Source organism: Littorina saxatilis, linkage group LG16 (assembly GCF_037325665.1).
Source record: "Littorina saxatilis isolate snail1 linkage group LG16, US_GU_Lsax_2.0, whole genome shotgun sequence".
NCBI classification, from domain to species: Eukaryota; Metazoa; Mollusca; class Gastropoda; order Littorinimorpha; family Littorinidae; genus Littorina; species Littorina saxatilis.
The window spans coordinates 12,366,100-12,380,674 of record NC_090260.1 but is presented as its reverse complement, the minus strand read 5'-3'; the positions used below and the strand labels follow the sequence as shown (position 1 = coordinate 12,380,674).

General features: G+C 43.0%; 1 protein-coding gene and 1 non-coding gene across 2 annotated transcripts in view; one reads left to right on the top strand and one right to left on the bottom strand.

Annotated features, from left to right (window-relative positions):
• Window positions 1-457: 457 nt before the first annotated feature.
• LOC138951580 (U6 spliceosomal RNA) lies at window positions 458-562 on the top strand. Its single transcript, XR_011451182.1, has one exon. It is a non-coding gene; the product is annotated as a U6 spliceosomal RNA (small nuclear RNA).
• Window positions 563-1,331: 769 nt separating this feature from the next.
• Window positions 1,332-14,575, bottom strand: part of LOC138950417 (uncharacterized) — an 80,265-nt gene continuing 67,021 nt past the window's right edge. The window contains exon 3 of the mRNA XM_070322157.1: window positions 1,332-1,585. The gene's annotated coding sequence lies outside the window, so the exon portion shown is untranslated. The remainder of the gene's footprint in view (window positions 1,586-14,575) is intronic.

Below are 14,575 nucleotides of genomic sequence, written 5' to 3'. Positions count from 1 at the left end.
AACAAACACCTAAAGAAGATGATGAAGAAAAACACGCGCACACAAGACGAAGAAGAGAAGGAAGACACACTTGACACTTTCAATACTAAATTTTGAAGAAAACAGATAGATTTCTGACAGAATTATTGGCCAAAAAGTTCCACTACACGCTACAGATACTTATTAAAACAAAATAAACACGAATACTACCCGTTTTCACAAGAAACAAAGCTCCACGAAGCGGTAATCCGAAGACAAGATGGCGACCTTCACTGCAAAGATAGCGTCGGTCCGGCTTCAGAAGTTGGTGGCTTCGTGACGTCACTCGGGATTCCCTAAACATCGTAAAACTATTGGTCGGGGTTTCGTAAAATTGTGAAACATTTATCGTCATTCTATTGGCTGGATCGTACTTTTGTGAAACAATTTATCGTAATTCTATTGGCTGGATCGTAATTTTGTGAAACAATTTATCGTAATTCTATTGGCTGGATCGTAATTTTGTGAAACATTCTCACAGAGAAGAATCGAAAGGCCACAGCGCAAGGATGACACGCAAATTCGTGAAGCGTTCCATATTTTTATTTTTTTGAAATTTAAAATAAATTACATTTTGACAAAAAATAATTTTTTCCACTTTTTTTCCTACCAGGGAGATGTCATGTCCCTTTAAACCGGCAAATGACTGCAAATAAAATCGATTTTAGTGACATACTGCACGGTATTTAACTACCCCGAAACAAGTTTCACAATTACTCACAAGTGCAAACTTTGTTCAAGAAACTTGCATGATAACACTTTCTAGCCTCCTGTTAATGTATCTAATAGCTCCATGTTAATTACTTTCACTTTAACTCTTTCATAATAATGATCCCAAAAGCACCATCAAACTTGACATAAGAGCACATGAAAAGTAACAGTGTAGAGGGCCTGACACCACATTTATAAGTACTTTCAGCATACACAGCAAGATGAGGGATACTTACCATAGCAAGGTATCAGCCGCAGCAACAGTCACACCAAATGCATTACAGTCTTTTCTCTGTCTTTTGGGGAATGACATTTCCAACCATAAAAACTAAGAACCACTTTTGCAAATAGCACGCTGTATCAGCTTCTGATCGGCCAAAGAAGTATTTTAGCACAATTATGGGCAGAATATACCTGCGCAGTTTCAGCGGCACAGACGACGCACTGCCTATTATGTATGCCGCGATAGGGATTATGATGAGTACTTGGCCTGTTTTCCTTTCACGCAACGTGTAGCGGGCTGACCCCCCGCGGGTTAGGGGGAGTCCCATATTGGTTGGGACGAGAAAGAATTTACCCGATGCTCCCCAGCATGTTAACGGATTCTGTTTCTCCTTTTACCCTTGTTAAGTGTTTCTTGTATAGAATATAGTCAATTTTTGTAAAGATTTTAGTCAAGCAATATGTAAGAAATGTTAAGTCCTTTGTACTGGAAACTTGCATTCTCCCAGTAAGGTAATATATTGTACTACGTTGCAAGCCCCTGGAGCAAATTTTTGATTAGTGCTTTTGTGAACAAGAAACAATTGACAAGTGGCTCTATCCCATCTCCCCCCTTTCCCCGTCGCGATATAACCTTCGTGGTTGAAAACGACGTTTAACACCAAATAAAGAAAGAAAGTAGCGGGCTGGGAAAATCTGCAGTGCGTCGTCGGTCCTGCTGAAGTTACATATGTGAGCGGAGCCCCTTACAGTAGCATGCGGTATATATAAAATACATAAAAACTGCATGCTTGAATCACACTTTGTAACATGTACCTTCAATCCTCTGCCGTGAAAACGCCATCCATTATAAAACCACAAATCAAAAACTCAATCTGATCATGCTTTTCACTAAGTACAGTGTAATCAAACTTACAAACAAGAAGGTTTTTTTTTAAATTAAAAACCGACTTTGTTTTTTTCAAATGGCGACACAAAAACTGGTCTGTGAATGTCCCTGTAAGTCTTCTGACGCTTATGTCAAAGGTGCCGCGCTCGACACAATACAGCTGACCCGATTTCCTGTGCCGGGTCGGCGCTGTTCGACTGTGAGAGACAAATTCACGTGCTGGCTGGGAAGGGGGGGGGGGGGGAGGGGGAGGGGGTCGGTTACAGCGAAGCAGAGAGGATGAGAGAGAAAACGTGTGTACCGCTAACCTGGCACTAGGTTGGGGGGGGGGGGGGGGGGGGGTGAGACGGGGCTTACGACTGAAAATAGGTGGGGTAGTAAGTATGAGAAGCACTGTCAATGAACGTGAAAAGAAAGCGGTTTGATTGAGAGAGAGAGAGAGAGAGAGAGAGAGAGACAGAGAGAGAGAGAGAGAGAGAGAGAGAGTTGAATTGAATTGAATTGAACTTTATTTCAAGGCTATGCTTTTTCTTGCAATCTCCGCAACTTGGACACATACCACAACTTGGACACATACCACATCTTGGACACATACCGCAACTTGGACACATACCACAACTTGGACACATGCCACAACTTGGACACATACCACAACTTGGACACATACCACAACTTGGACACATACTGCAACTTGGACACATACCGCAACTTGGACACATACCACATCTTGGACACATACCGCAACTTGGACACATACCACAACTTGGACACATACCGCAACTTGGACACATACCACAACTTGGACACATACCACAACTTGGACACATACCGCAACTTGGACACATACCACAACTTGGACACATACCACAACTTGGACACATACCACAACTTGGACACATACCGCAACTTGGACACATACCACAACTTGGACACATACCACAACTTGGACACATGCCACAACTTGGACACATACCGCAACTTGGACACATACCACAACTTGGACACAAACCACAACTTGGACACATGCCACAACTTGGACACATACCACAACTTGGACACATGCCACAACTTGGACACATGCCACAACTTGGACACATTACCACATCTTGGACACATTCCAGATCTTGGACACATTCCACAACTTGGACACATTCCACAATTTGGACCACAAGCGCTACCCTGTTGCTGCTAGCTTTTCACTGGGAGGACGCGATCCGAATTCGCCAGTGATATAGGACAATAAAATGACAAAAGAATGAAAAACAAATCTAATGGATCCCTGGACTTTGGGCTAGCGCGACTCTGTTGCTGCTAGCTTTCCACTAGGAGGAAGCGATCCGAATTTCCCAGCGATGGGACAATAGGCTGAATAGAGAAATTAATTTTTTATTTTTTTTTTACATTTTTACTAATCGCAGTTTTAGGATCGACGTAATTTGTAAAATATTTTTACGTCGCTACTTTCGCTTCCGATTCCTGTGAGTGACGTCACAGCCAACGGCTTGCCGCCGCGGGGATTTTGAAGTCTCGCGTAGCAGACGAATTTGGCCGCTTTTTGAGCATGCATTTTGTGTAAAATTAGACTGATGCAACACAAAACCTGTGATTTACTGTTCGGTTTTTGCATCTTTGGATGCTTACCTATATCATTAAATCAACCCCAACTGCTTTATCTGACCTTAAAAAGAGCCTGTTGGGGTCCTTTAAATCTTTATCCTTGTAAAATAAATCTCTCTCTCTCTCTCTCTCTCTCTCTCTCTCTCTCTCTCTCTCTCTCTCTGTCTCTCTCTCACACACACACACACATAATTCTCGCGATAGGCCCTACCTTCGAGCAGCAGGGCGAAAAATCAGTTTAGAGCTCTCGATTCTTACCGTCTGAAAAACGCCCAAAATGCCAGCTGATGGACTCCCAATACAGCTCTGGAAGGTACCCTGGAAGCCCTGCTCAAGGAAAACACCGTCTGTTCCTGGAAGGTTTGCGCGGAAGGAACGAAAACTACTGTCGTCCTGCGACTCGTGTCAGTCTCTGACTCGACCCGACCAGCCATTACTCAGCACTTCCGTCGTAAACCGCCTAGCCAGCTTCAGCGCGACAGGTTACGAGCCGAAGAACGACAGAGACAGACGAAAAAGACTGAAGATCAAGAAGACCTAATCGAAATGTCAAAGGCAAGTCAGAAATTGAGTTCATTGCCAAATCCTCCCCTTGCTTCAAGACCACTAACAAACCAACAACAACAACAACAACAACAACAGGCATTGGAATGTGACGATGACACACAACACAGTGACAGTGACATTTTCGCACGTGCCGCACGCATTTCCGACAGAAGCAGTGAGCGTGATAACAATGGGCAGGGTGAAGCTGGCGGTGTGCTGTTGTCGCCACGGACCGCTGAGCCACGGGATGTTTTTGTTTTGAATTCCTGCCTTCTGACATCACAGTCTCAGCAAGGATACACACAAGCACTGGATGTGTCAGAGACTAAGGCAATGGACATGGGTTATAGCCTGTCATCAATCAAGGAGTGTGTGTCGGAACGTGAATGAGAGAGCAGCAGTTCGTGCACTTAAAAATGTGAACAGAAACAACCATTTCCGTCGGGTGGTCCTTGATAACACAGATGACAGACAGTCAGACAGCAATCTGTGTGAAACAGACGATTTTGTGCTTGTCAAAGACTGCAGCAGCGACGATCTTCCAGGGACGTGCTGGATGATAAAACAAGCAGCCCGCCACATCCCACAAGAAAACAAGTCGCGTAAGGCGAAAATACAACATTATTTTTAGTCAAGTAGCTGTCGAACTCACAGAATGAAACTGAACGCAATGCAACGCAGCAAGACCGTATACTCGTAGCATCGTCAGTCCACCGCTCACGGCAAAGGCAGTTAAATTGACAAGAAGAGCGGGGTAGTAGTTGCGCTGAGAAGGATAGCACGTTTTTCTGTACCTCTCTTCGTTTTAACTTTCTGAGCGTGTTTTTAATCCAAACATATCATATCTATATGTTTTTGGAATCAGGAACCGACAAGGAATAAGATGAAAGTGTTTTTAAATTGATTTCGAAAATTTAATTTTGATCATAATTTTTATATTTTTAATTTTCAGAGCTTGTTTTTAATCCAAATATAACATATTTATATGTTTTTGGATGTAGAATAAGATGAACGTAAATTTGGATCGTTTTATAATTTATTTATTTTTTTTACAATTTTCAGATTTTTAATGAGCAAAGTCATTACTTAATTTTTAAGCCACCAAGCTGAAATGCAATACCGAAGTCCGGGCTTCGTCGAAGATAACTTGACCAAAATTTCAACCAATTTGGTTAAAAAATGAGGGCGTGACAATGCCGCCTCAACTTTCACGAAAAGCCGGATATGACGTCATCAAAGACATTTATCAAAAAAATGAAAAAAACGTTCGGGGATATCATACCCAGGAACTCTCATGTCAAATTTCATAAAGATCGGTCCAGTAGTTTGGTCTGAATCGCTCTACACGCACGCACACACGCACGCACACACGCACACACGCACATACACCACGACCCTCGTTTCGATTCCCCCTCTATGTTAAAACATTTAGTCAAAACTTGACTAAATTAATGTAAAAAGGAGTACTGTTGCAAGCTTCGGCACGGGTCACCAGTCGACAGAGGGAAGTTTAAAAATCAGCTCCGATCAGTGCTACACTGAGAAGTGTCTGTGCTCAGGGACGTTGCAAGGTTCTACCTCAGTTGACAGTTTTGATTATTCGGTTCGCATATTCGTTGTCTCTGGAAATGATTCGGGACTTTTGCTTATCATGCTGATCGACCCATTCGGAGAAATGTGTAAATTACTTTACAAACGGTACACAACTGACGCGGAATTACCATGTCGGATAAGGGATGGAAACCGTGAATCATCCCCATGATTTGTATACTCACGGAATAAAATAACTTAACATGTTTTAAAATTTAATATCTCAAAATCGGAAAAAGTTGCAGGAGAGCGGGGTGGTACGATCATAGAACCATCAATTCCTGAGAAGAGAAAAAAAAACGGAATGTTCTCGGTTGCTTAGTTTTTTCACAATTGGTCCTCAAAGACGCATGGTGTCATTTTGGAGTTTACTAGACTGACGCCTGAGCTTGCCGACGCTGCCGACAGCCAGTGAACGCTGTGTGTGCTGTAAACAGGTAGGCCTGCACTCTTTGACTCTCGGGGCACGTCTACCCGTACTTGAAACCTGCAAAAGGTCTGCTGCTGATCCACGAATATTGCATGAAAGTACTGCCTTTGGTTTGTCCGTTTGTTTGTGAGTGAGAACAACTCACTAAAATGTTTCTTTCTCTTTGCCCAAAACTGTCCACTCTGTCTTTCTCTTTCACCATGCCACGAACGTGTGTGAACGATAGACTCGTCGCAATAGGGATGTTGAGAGGAGGGATGACTTATACTGATGTTGCTAGGAGATTCGGAGTGACCAGGCAATCAGTTGCCTTGTGGCGAAGAAGGTACCAGCAAAACAACGGTATGCCGGACGTTTCGGCCCTAAGACGTTTCGGGCCTAAGACGTTTCGGCCCTTCCTTACCTGGAAGTTTTACATCCAGGTATCAACGTTGGAGAAACTCCCGGTGCTTCTATAGCAGAAGAAACATTCAAGGTATAGCTATATACAAAAATTAACTAAATTAAATTATGGCAGACTGAAGGCGCCGGAACAGGAAACTGCATGGAGTTCAACGAGTTCCCCGGGAGGGGTTGTCTTCCAATCACAACAGCAAAATCGCGAATGCGAATTTTTGTAAGAAAAAACATAATTTGTAAATAAGTTTGTAAGAAAATAGTTTTTTGTAAATGAGGGCCGAAACGTCCTAGGGCCGAAACGCCCATTGGGCCGAAACGACCATTTGGGCCGAAACGTCCTGGTAAATTGGGGCCGAAACGACTTGGGCCGAAACGTCTTTGGGCCGAAACGACTGGCTCCCAATCAAACAATACCTAGGAAACAGACAAAACTTGCCTTCACACGTGTCAGGCGCCGCCTTCGGCTTCCGCTCGGCCTTTGACCGGTTATCCCCCGTGATGCAACGCAAAACTCCACGTTACGAGTATTGCACTCTGTTCATCCACTGCGCTTTCAAGGATTCAAAACCTACACCTCGCTGGGCCGTGCCAATCTTCTCTGTTGAGTTTCAGCGCAAGGGTTGAGCGATACTGCACGCATCACACGCCGAGGATGGTGGCACGCCTAGTTTTTTCCACCGCAGGAACAACACCCAATTCGTTCTCCCGCAAGACGAACAACATGGTAGGTGTCTCCAAATTAATGCCTTAAAATAGTAGATAACCAGACTTTCTAGTATTGAAGTTTATATCATACTGTTCGGTACTTTATTTTGCATTGGATCAGCTGGTTGTCTTACCATTTACACTCTCGTGTACTACATAAGAGAAGAAATGTCATCAAGACAAGTCAGAAATACTGTCTCCCACGTTAAAAATGATGAAATAACACAAAGCACGGTCAACAGAAGGGCTTAAATCTTTTTGCTGGTCAAAGTCAAACTACTTGTGGATACTGCTCTTCATTTTTAAGTTTAAGCTTACCTTAGTTTAGACTCACGATCGGTTCAAAGATCAACAGTGAAATTTGACGGGGTAAGATCCCCCGCAGCTTGGTCAAAAATGCGGGGGACCTTGTCTGGTGTCTGCGGGGGACCTTACCCACTGAGAATCGAGTACCACAAAATAACGCTAGATTAGAGCAGCTTATCCACGATGTTGGTGCCCCAAAACGCGCATACAAGGCTGCAAGGTATCGAAGATTAAACTGTGAGTATTAAAATAGTGCTTTAAATGGTAGTTCTAGGTTAATTTGTACGAAATTGAGACCTCTCTGTATAATTTTCACGGACTTCGGCAGAAAATCGAACGCCACTGTTCACGAGTACACAACAAGACATAAATTACATATTATACATATAGCCCAGGCAATTCTGCTTCAGAATATCTATACTTAAAAATGTGATTTGCCACAACGTACCTTCACAGGGCAATTCCTTTGCGAGATAACAATTTTGCTTCTTCGTGCGGGGGAACGAATTGGGTGTTGTTCCTGCGGTGGACAAAAATAGGCGTGCCACCATCCACGGCGTGCATCATATCACGACTCGCCCCGTTGCTTTGCGGAATGGGGAGACGAAAGAGGTAATTGTGTGAGTGTTTTCCTGACGTTTGTGTGTGTGTGTGTGTGTGACCGTCGAGGGAAAGAAAGAGAGAGAGAGAGAGAGAGAGAGAGAGTGTGTGTGTGTGTAAGCACGGCGTGCGCGAACGAACGAACAAGGGATCAAGTCACTGAACCTGGCTCTTTTGTTGTTGTTGCCCGGTGGTGGTGGTGTGTGTTCTCTCTCTCTCTCTCTCTCTCTCTCTCTCTCTCTCTCTCTCTCTCTCTCTCTCTCTCTCTCTCTATGTCCGGTGTCAGAATAATGTGACTGAGTGAAACATGAAGCCTGTGCTGCGACTTCTGTCTTGTGTGTGGCGCACGTTAAATGTCAAAGCAGCACCGCCCTGATATGGCCCTTCGTGGTCGGCTGGGCGTTAAACAAACTCTCTCTCTCTCTCTCTCTCTCTCTCTCTCTCTCTCTCTCTCTCTCTCTCTCTCTCTCTCTCTCTCTCTCTCTCTCTTGTTTTTACATTTTACATTGACATTTTGGTCAAGTAATGTTCGACGAAGCCCGGACTTCGGTATTGCATTTCAGCTTGGTGGCTTAAAAATTAATTAATGACTTTGGTCATTAAAAATCTGAAAATTGTAAAAAAAATTATTTTTTTCTAAAACGATCCAAATTTACGCTCATCTTATTCTCCATCATTTGCTGATTCCAAAAACATATAAATATGTTATATTCGGATTAAAAAAAAAGCTCTGAAAATTAAAAATATAAAAAATTATTATCAAAATTACATTTTTGAAATCAATGTAAAAACACTTTCATCTTATTCTATCTTGTGGAATTCCCTCCCGGCAGCTGCTGCTGAGGCTCCCTCTCTGGTATCTTTCAGAGGGGAGCTCTCCAAACTCTCATTCTAACTCCTCCCTACTCCTTATTTTATTTCGAAGTTAGAGTAGGGTCTCAGTTATATTCAGTTCCTCCTTGATTGTTTTGTCTCGTTTGACTACTCCTTTTATGCTTAAGTCTTTTCTATCCTCAGTTACTTTTTATTTTTTCTCCGTCTTTGGCCTCATAAAGAGCGCTAGTCACTAAAAGTCAGCAATTGACGACGTGGCGAAAATATTCTGAAAATCTGAAACAACACTCCGAAACGAATGACAGAAAAAGCGTATCGCGTCAGTACGGCGCAGCAGTCTCACCTGCTCAGGTGTTGCTTCATAGTCACACTGAAAACCGAAGGGAATACTAACACTAAATCTGAAAAAAATGCTTCATGTGTCATCATTAAAATGACAAGAGTTAACACATTGAAAAGTTAAATCAGTGAATTTAATGTTTTCAGCAAGTAGGTCGACACTCGAAACAGAGACACAAACACACCTCACACTTGCAGAGAAACCATGGCTTTATATCGTCTCGCAGTTCAAGTCAATCATACTAACTGGCAACACAAGCGAACAACTACAACGAATAAACAAACAAACAAACCGAATAACTTCAACAACGAATAAACAAACAAACAGCGAATGCCATACTGAGAATCAAATGCAAACACCACTCCGAAAGCGCACAGCAGACGACGGAAGTCACTGTAGCGGAAGTCTCTGCATTCGGAGTGCATAGAAATCAAATAGTGTAAACGCATGCTGGGAGCGTTAAAGGGTCGCTTTCGATTTCGCGAAATTGGAATACGCCAACAGCGGAGAATGGGAAGTGGCCTCACGCAGGCTTACACTGTGATCTCAGTGTTCAGAAGAGCCAATCAGATTCACGACCTATCCAATTTCGCTTCCAATTTCGCTTCCAAATTCAGATGCAGCTGGCCAATCAGAAGAGCTAAAGGGTATCAAATCAAATAACCACGCTTTCCAAATTGAAGTAGACGTGCGAGTCCGGTAACCAACTGAAATGGAAATTCCGTGAGTATTATGCCATGATGCTCAGTCTTATTTGTCAGAATCTATGTATATGGTGCTTATAAGATGATTTGGGGGAAATTAACTGTTTGTGAAAGTGTTTTGTTGTTACAACCACCCAATGCAGAAGTCGCCGGTCATGTCTTAGTCTTACTAACATAGTAATACTATTTCCACTTGAAAAATAGATCTATTTGAATTTGAACGGTTCGAAATGATAACTGCCTAACTATTTGCCTATTTTCTCGTGTCTTATATAATTAAAATCCATGATCATGTTGATTTAAGATGTTCTAAGGGCTAGAAAATGTTAATTTAATGCTGTGTCACACTCCGCACAATCATCTTCACGTACGTAGAGTCAACAGAGTCGGTATAAGCTTACTCGCATTTGTACAGTAAATCAGCGAATGACGTGTCACCGCGATTAAGCATGCTGATGCTTCTAGCTGTCGTGATTTTCACACACCACAATAGTACAACTAGATTATACTTGTAAGCATGTAGGAAAAGAATTTTGATCTGACAGTAAGCTTAGTAGCAGAAAATGCGGTTGGCATGCATCGTTTTGTTGTGCTATTTTCTGAGTCTAATGATGAATCAAGCAAGCGTTCCGCCGCTTGAAAAATATTTGAATTTCAACGGTTCAAAATGATAACTGCGTAACTATTTGCCTCTTTTCTCGTGTCTTATATAATTAAAATCCATGATCATGTTGATTTAAGATGTTCCAAGGGCGAGAAAATGTTAATGTAGTGCTCTGTCACAATCATCTTCACGTGAGTCTCGCATGAATTTGTACAGTAAAAGGTCTGTTATGGTAGTCACCGCGATTGAGCATGCTGATACTTCTGTCGTGATCTTTCACACACCACAGTGGTACAACTAGATTAAACAGGCATGTAGGACAAGAACTTTGATCTGACAGTAGTGGCAGAAAATGCGGTTGGTGTATCGTTTTGTTGTGCTGTAATATTCCGAGTCTGATGATGAAAAGAGCCTCAAAGGACCATGAGAAAAAAATAGCCAAGTCTGCAAAGAACCCCAAAAGCGTTCTACGCATATGCAAGGAGTAAAATGAAAACAAAGGACACTATTCCTGATCTAAAGGACTCTGGCGGGACTCAGTATACCTCCGACCGAGGCAAAGCGGATGTGTTAAACAAGTTTTTTAGCAGCGTTTTTACACGTGAAGATTTGTCATCCATACCGGAATGCACTGAACGAAATTTGAACTCAACCTTAGGCACTATTGATATTAAAACGGAGCGTGTTCTCAAACTGTTAAAGTCTCTCAATGTGTCCAAATCACCAGGTCCCGATAATGTGCACCCTAGAATTCTGAGAGAATTGGCAGATGAGTTGGCAGAGCCACTGGCTACTGTGTTTAGGACATCTTTGTGTGAAGGTGTGTTATCCTTGGCGGATGATGACTTTGTAGAGGTTACATGCCGAGTCTCAGTGATTATCAAAAATAATGGTCGAAGTTAGCGGATCATGAAAAATGCGAGCTTTGTTCCCCTCACGATCCAGTGTTAAACCTTGTGGCTGCAATGCTTTGTTCCCCTCACAATCCTGTAGTAAACCTTGTGGCTGCAATGCTTTGTTCCCCTCACAACCATGTGTTAAACCTTGTGGCTGCAATGCTTTGTTCCCCTCACAATCCTGTAGTAATCCTTGTGGCTGCAATGCTTTTTCCCCTCACAACCCTGTGTTAAACCTTGTGGCTGCAATGCTTTGTTCCCCTCACAACCCTGTGTTAAACCTTGTGGCTGCAATGCTTGTTTCCCCTCACAACCCTGTGTTAAACCTTGTGGCTGCAATGCTTTGTTCCCCTCAGAATCCTCTAGTAAACCTTGTGGCTGCAATGCTTTTTCCCCTCACAACCCTGTGTTAAACCTTGTGGCTGCAATGCTTTTTCCCTCACAATCCAGTGTTAAACCTTGTGGCTGTAATGCTTTTCCCCCTCACAATCCAGTGTTAAACCTTGTGGCTGCAATGCTTTGTTCCCCCTCACAATCCTGTGTTAAACCTTGTGGCTGCAATGCTTTGTTCCCCTCACAATCCTGTGTTAAACCTTGTGGCTGCAATGCTTTTTTCCCTCACAACCATGTGTTAAACCTTGTGGCTGCAATGCTTTGTTCCCCTCACAACCCAGTGTTAAACCTTGTGGCTGCAATGCTTTGTTCCCCTCACAACCCTGTGTTAAACCTTGTGGCTGCAATGCTTTTTTCCCCTCACAACCCTGTGTTAAACCTTGTGGCTGCAATGCTTTGTTCCCCTCACAACCCTGTGTTAAACCTTGTGGCTGCAATGCTTTGTTCCCCTCACAACCCTGTGTTAAACCTTGTGGCTGCAATGCTTTGTTCCCTCACAACCCTGTGTTAAACCTTGTGGCTGCAATGCTTTGTTCCCCTCACAACCCTGTGTTAAACCTTGTGGCTGCAATGCTTTGTTCCCCTCACAACCCTGTGTTAAACCTTGTGGCTGCAATGCTTTGTTCCCCTCACAACCCTGTGTTAAACCTTGTGGCTGCAATGCTTTGTTCCCCTCACAATCCTGTGTTAAACCTTGTGGCTGCAATGCTTTGTTCCCCTCACAACCCTGTGTTAAACCTTGTGGCTGCAATGCTTTGTTCCCCTCACAACCCTGTGTTAAACCTTGTGGCTGCAATGCTTTGTTCCCCTCACAACCCTGTGTTAAACCTTGTGGCTGCAATGCTTTGTTCCCCTCACAACCCTGTGTTAAACCTTGTGGCTGCAATGCTTTGTTCCCTCACAACCCTGTGTTAAACCTTGTGGCTGCAATGCTTTGTTCCCCTCACAACCCTGTGTTAAACCTTGTGGCTGCAATGCTTTGTTCCCCTCACAACCCTGTGTTAAACCTTGTGGCTGCAATGCTTTGTTCCCCTCACAACCCTGTGTTAAACCTTGTGGCTGCAATGCTTTGTTCCCCTCACAATCCTGTGTTAAACCTTGTGGCTGCAATGCTTTGTTCCCCTCACAACCCTGTGTTAAACCTTGTGGCTGCAATGCTTTTTTCCCCTCACAACCCTGTGTTAAACCTTGTGGCTGCAATGCTTTTTTCCCCTCACAATCCTGTAGTAAACCTTGTGGCTGCAATGCTTTTTTCCCCTCACAATCCTGTAGTAAACCTTGTGGCTGCAATGCTTTTTTCCCCTCACAATCCTGTAGTAAACCTTGTGGCTGCAATGCTTTTTTCCCTTAATTTTGTGCCTGTTGTTAGCTGCAGCTTGTTTTGTCTAACCTGCTACAGTTGTCTTATTACACCCCCGGTATAGGGGTGTGTATAGGTTTCACTCGATGTGTTTGTGTGTTTGTTTGTGTTCGCATATAGATCTCAAGAATGAACGGACCGATCGTCACCAAACTTGGTGAACAGGTTCTATACATTCCTGAGACGGTCCTTACAAAAATTGGGACCAGTCAAACACACGGTTAGGGAGTTATTGGTGGATTAAAATTATACAACGACTTATAGAGGCACACCCCCGTTGGTCAAAGGGAAATAACCATTCTCACTGCCACCAACTGAGAAGGTTATTTCCCTTTATAGGGGGTGTTTTTCCTATCGGAGGAATTTCTTGTTTAACTTGCTTTGGCTTCTGACTGTGTGCGTGAATTCACAAATAAAATGTTGCCTCTATGAACTTAAAAAAAAGGGCTGAAATCAAATCATTAAGAGGAAAAGGAATGATTTGATGCCTAAAATTCCTGTGGTGTAATGGCTACACACTGGCCAGTTTCTGGTCAGAGTTCCAGGTTCGAATCCTGGCAGGAATCATTGCCTCAGTCTTCTTTGACCAAAACACCCGCATAAAAGGGTATTGAGAAAGAGACATGAATGAAATATAAACTTAAGATTGTCATATATATATATATATATATATATATATATATATATATTAAGCCAGTGCATATTTTTTTCTTTTTTATTAGGGACTGGGTGGCCGAAGCTCGGCTCGGAAGCGAGAGGTTGCGTGTTCGACCCTGGGTCAGGCCGCAATTTTCTCCCCCCTTTCCTAACCTAGGTGGTGGGTTCAAGTGCTAGTCTTTCGGATGAGACGAAAAACCGAGGTCCCTTCGTGTACACTACATTGGGGTGTGCACGTTAAAGATCCCACGATTGACAAAAGGGTCTTTCCTGGCAAAATTGTATAGGCATAGATAAAAAAAATGTCCACCAAATACCCGTTTGACTTGGAATAAAGGCCGTGAAAGGTGAATGCTCGCCTAATAGGCTACTGAGCTTTACTGGCCGATGTGAATGCGTTATATATTGTGTGTAAAAAAATGTCTGTTTGTCTGTCTGTCTGTAAAAAATTCCATTTCAAACGGCAGAAATTAATATGTAAGCGCCTAGGGCTATATCTAGATTAGGCGCATAAAAATGATCACAATAATAATAATAATAATAATTAACACACACCAAAACCATCTCCCCCCCCCAAAAAAAAAAAAAACAACAACTAACAACCCACCCCCACTCACACACACACAAAACACACATTTTAACAAGAAGAGCAGCACTAACACACAACACAAAGGAACAATGGAAGAAAAGAAAAACGACACACAAATGCACATTAACGAAGAAAGCGGGGATATAGCTCAGTTGGTAGCGGGGA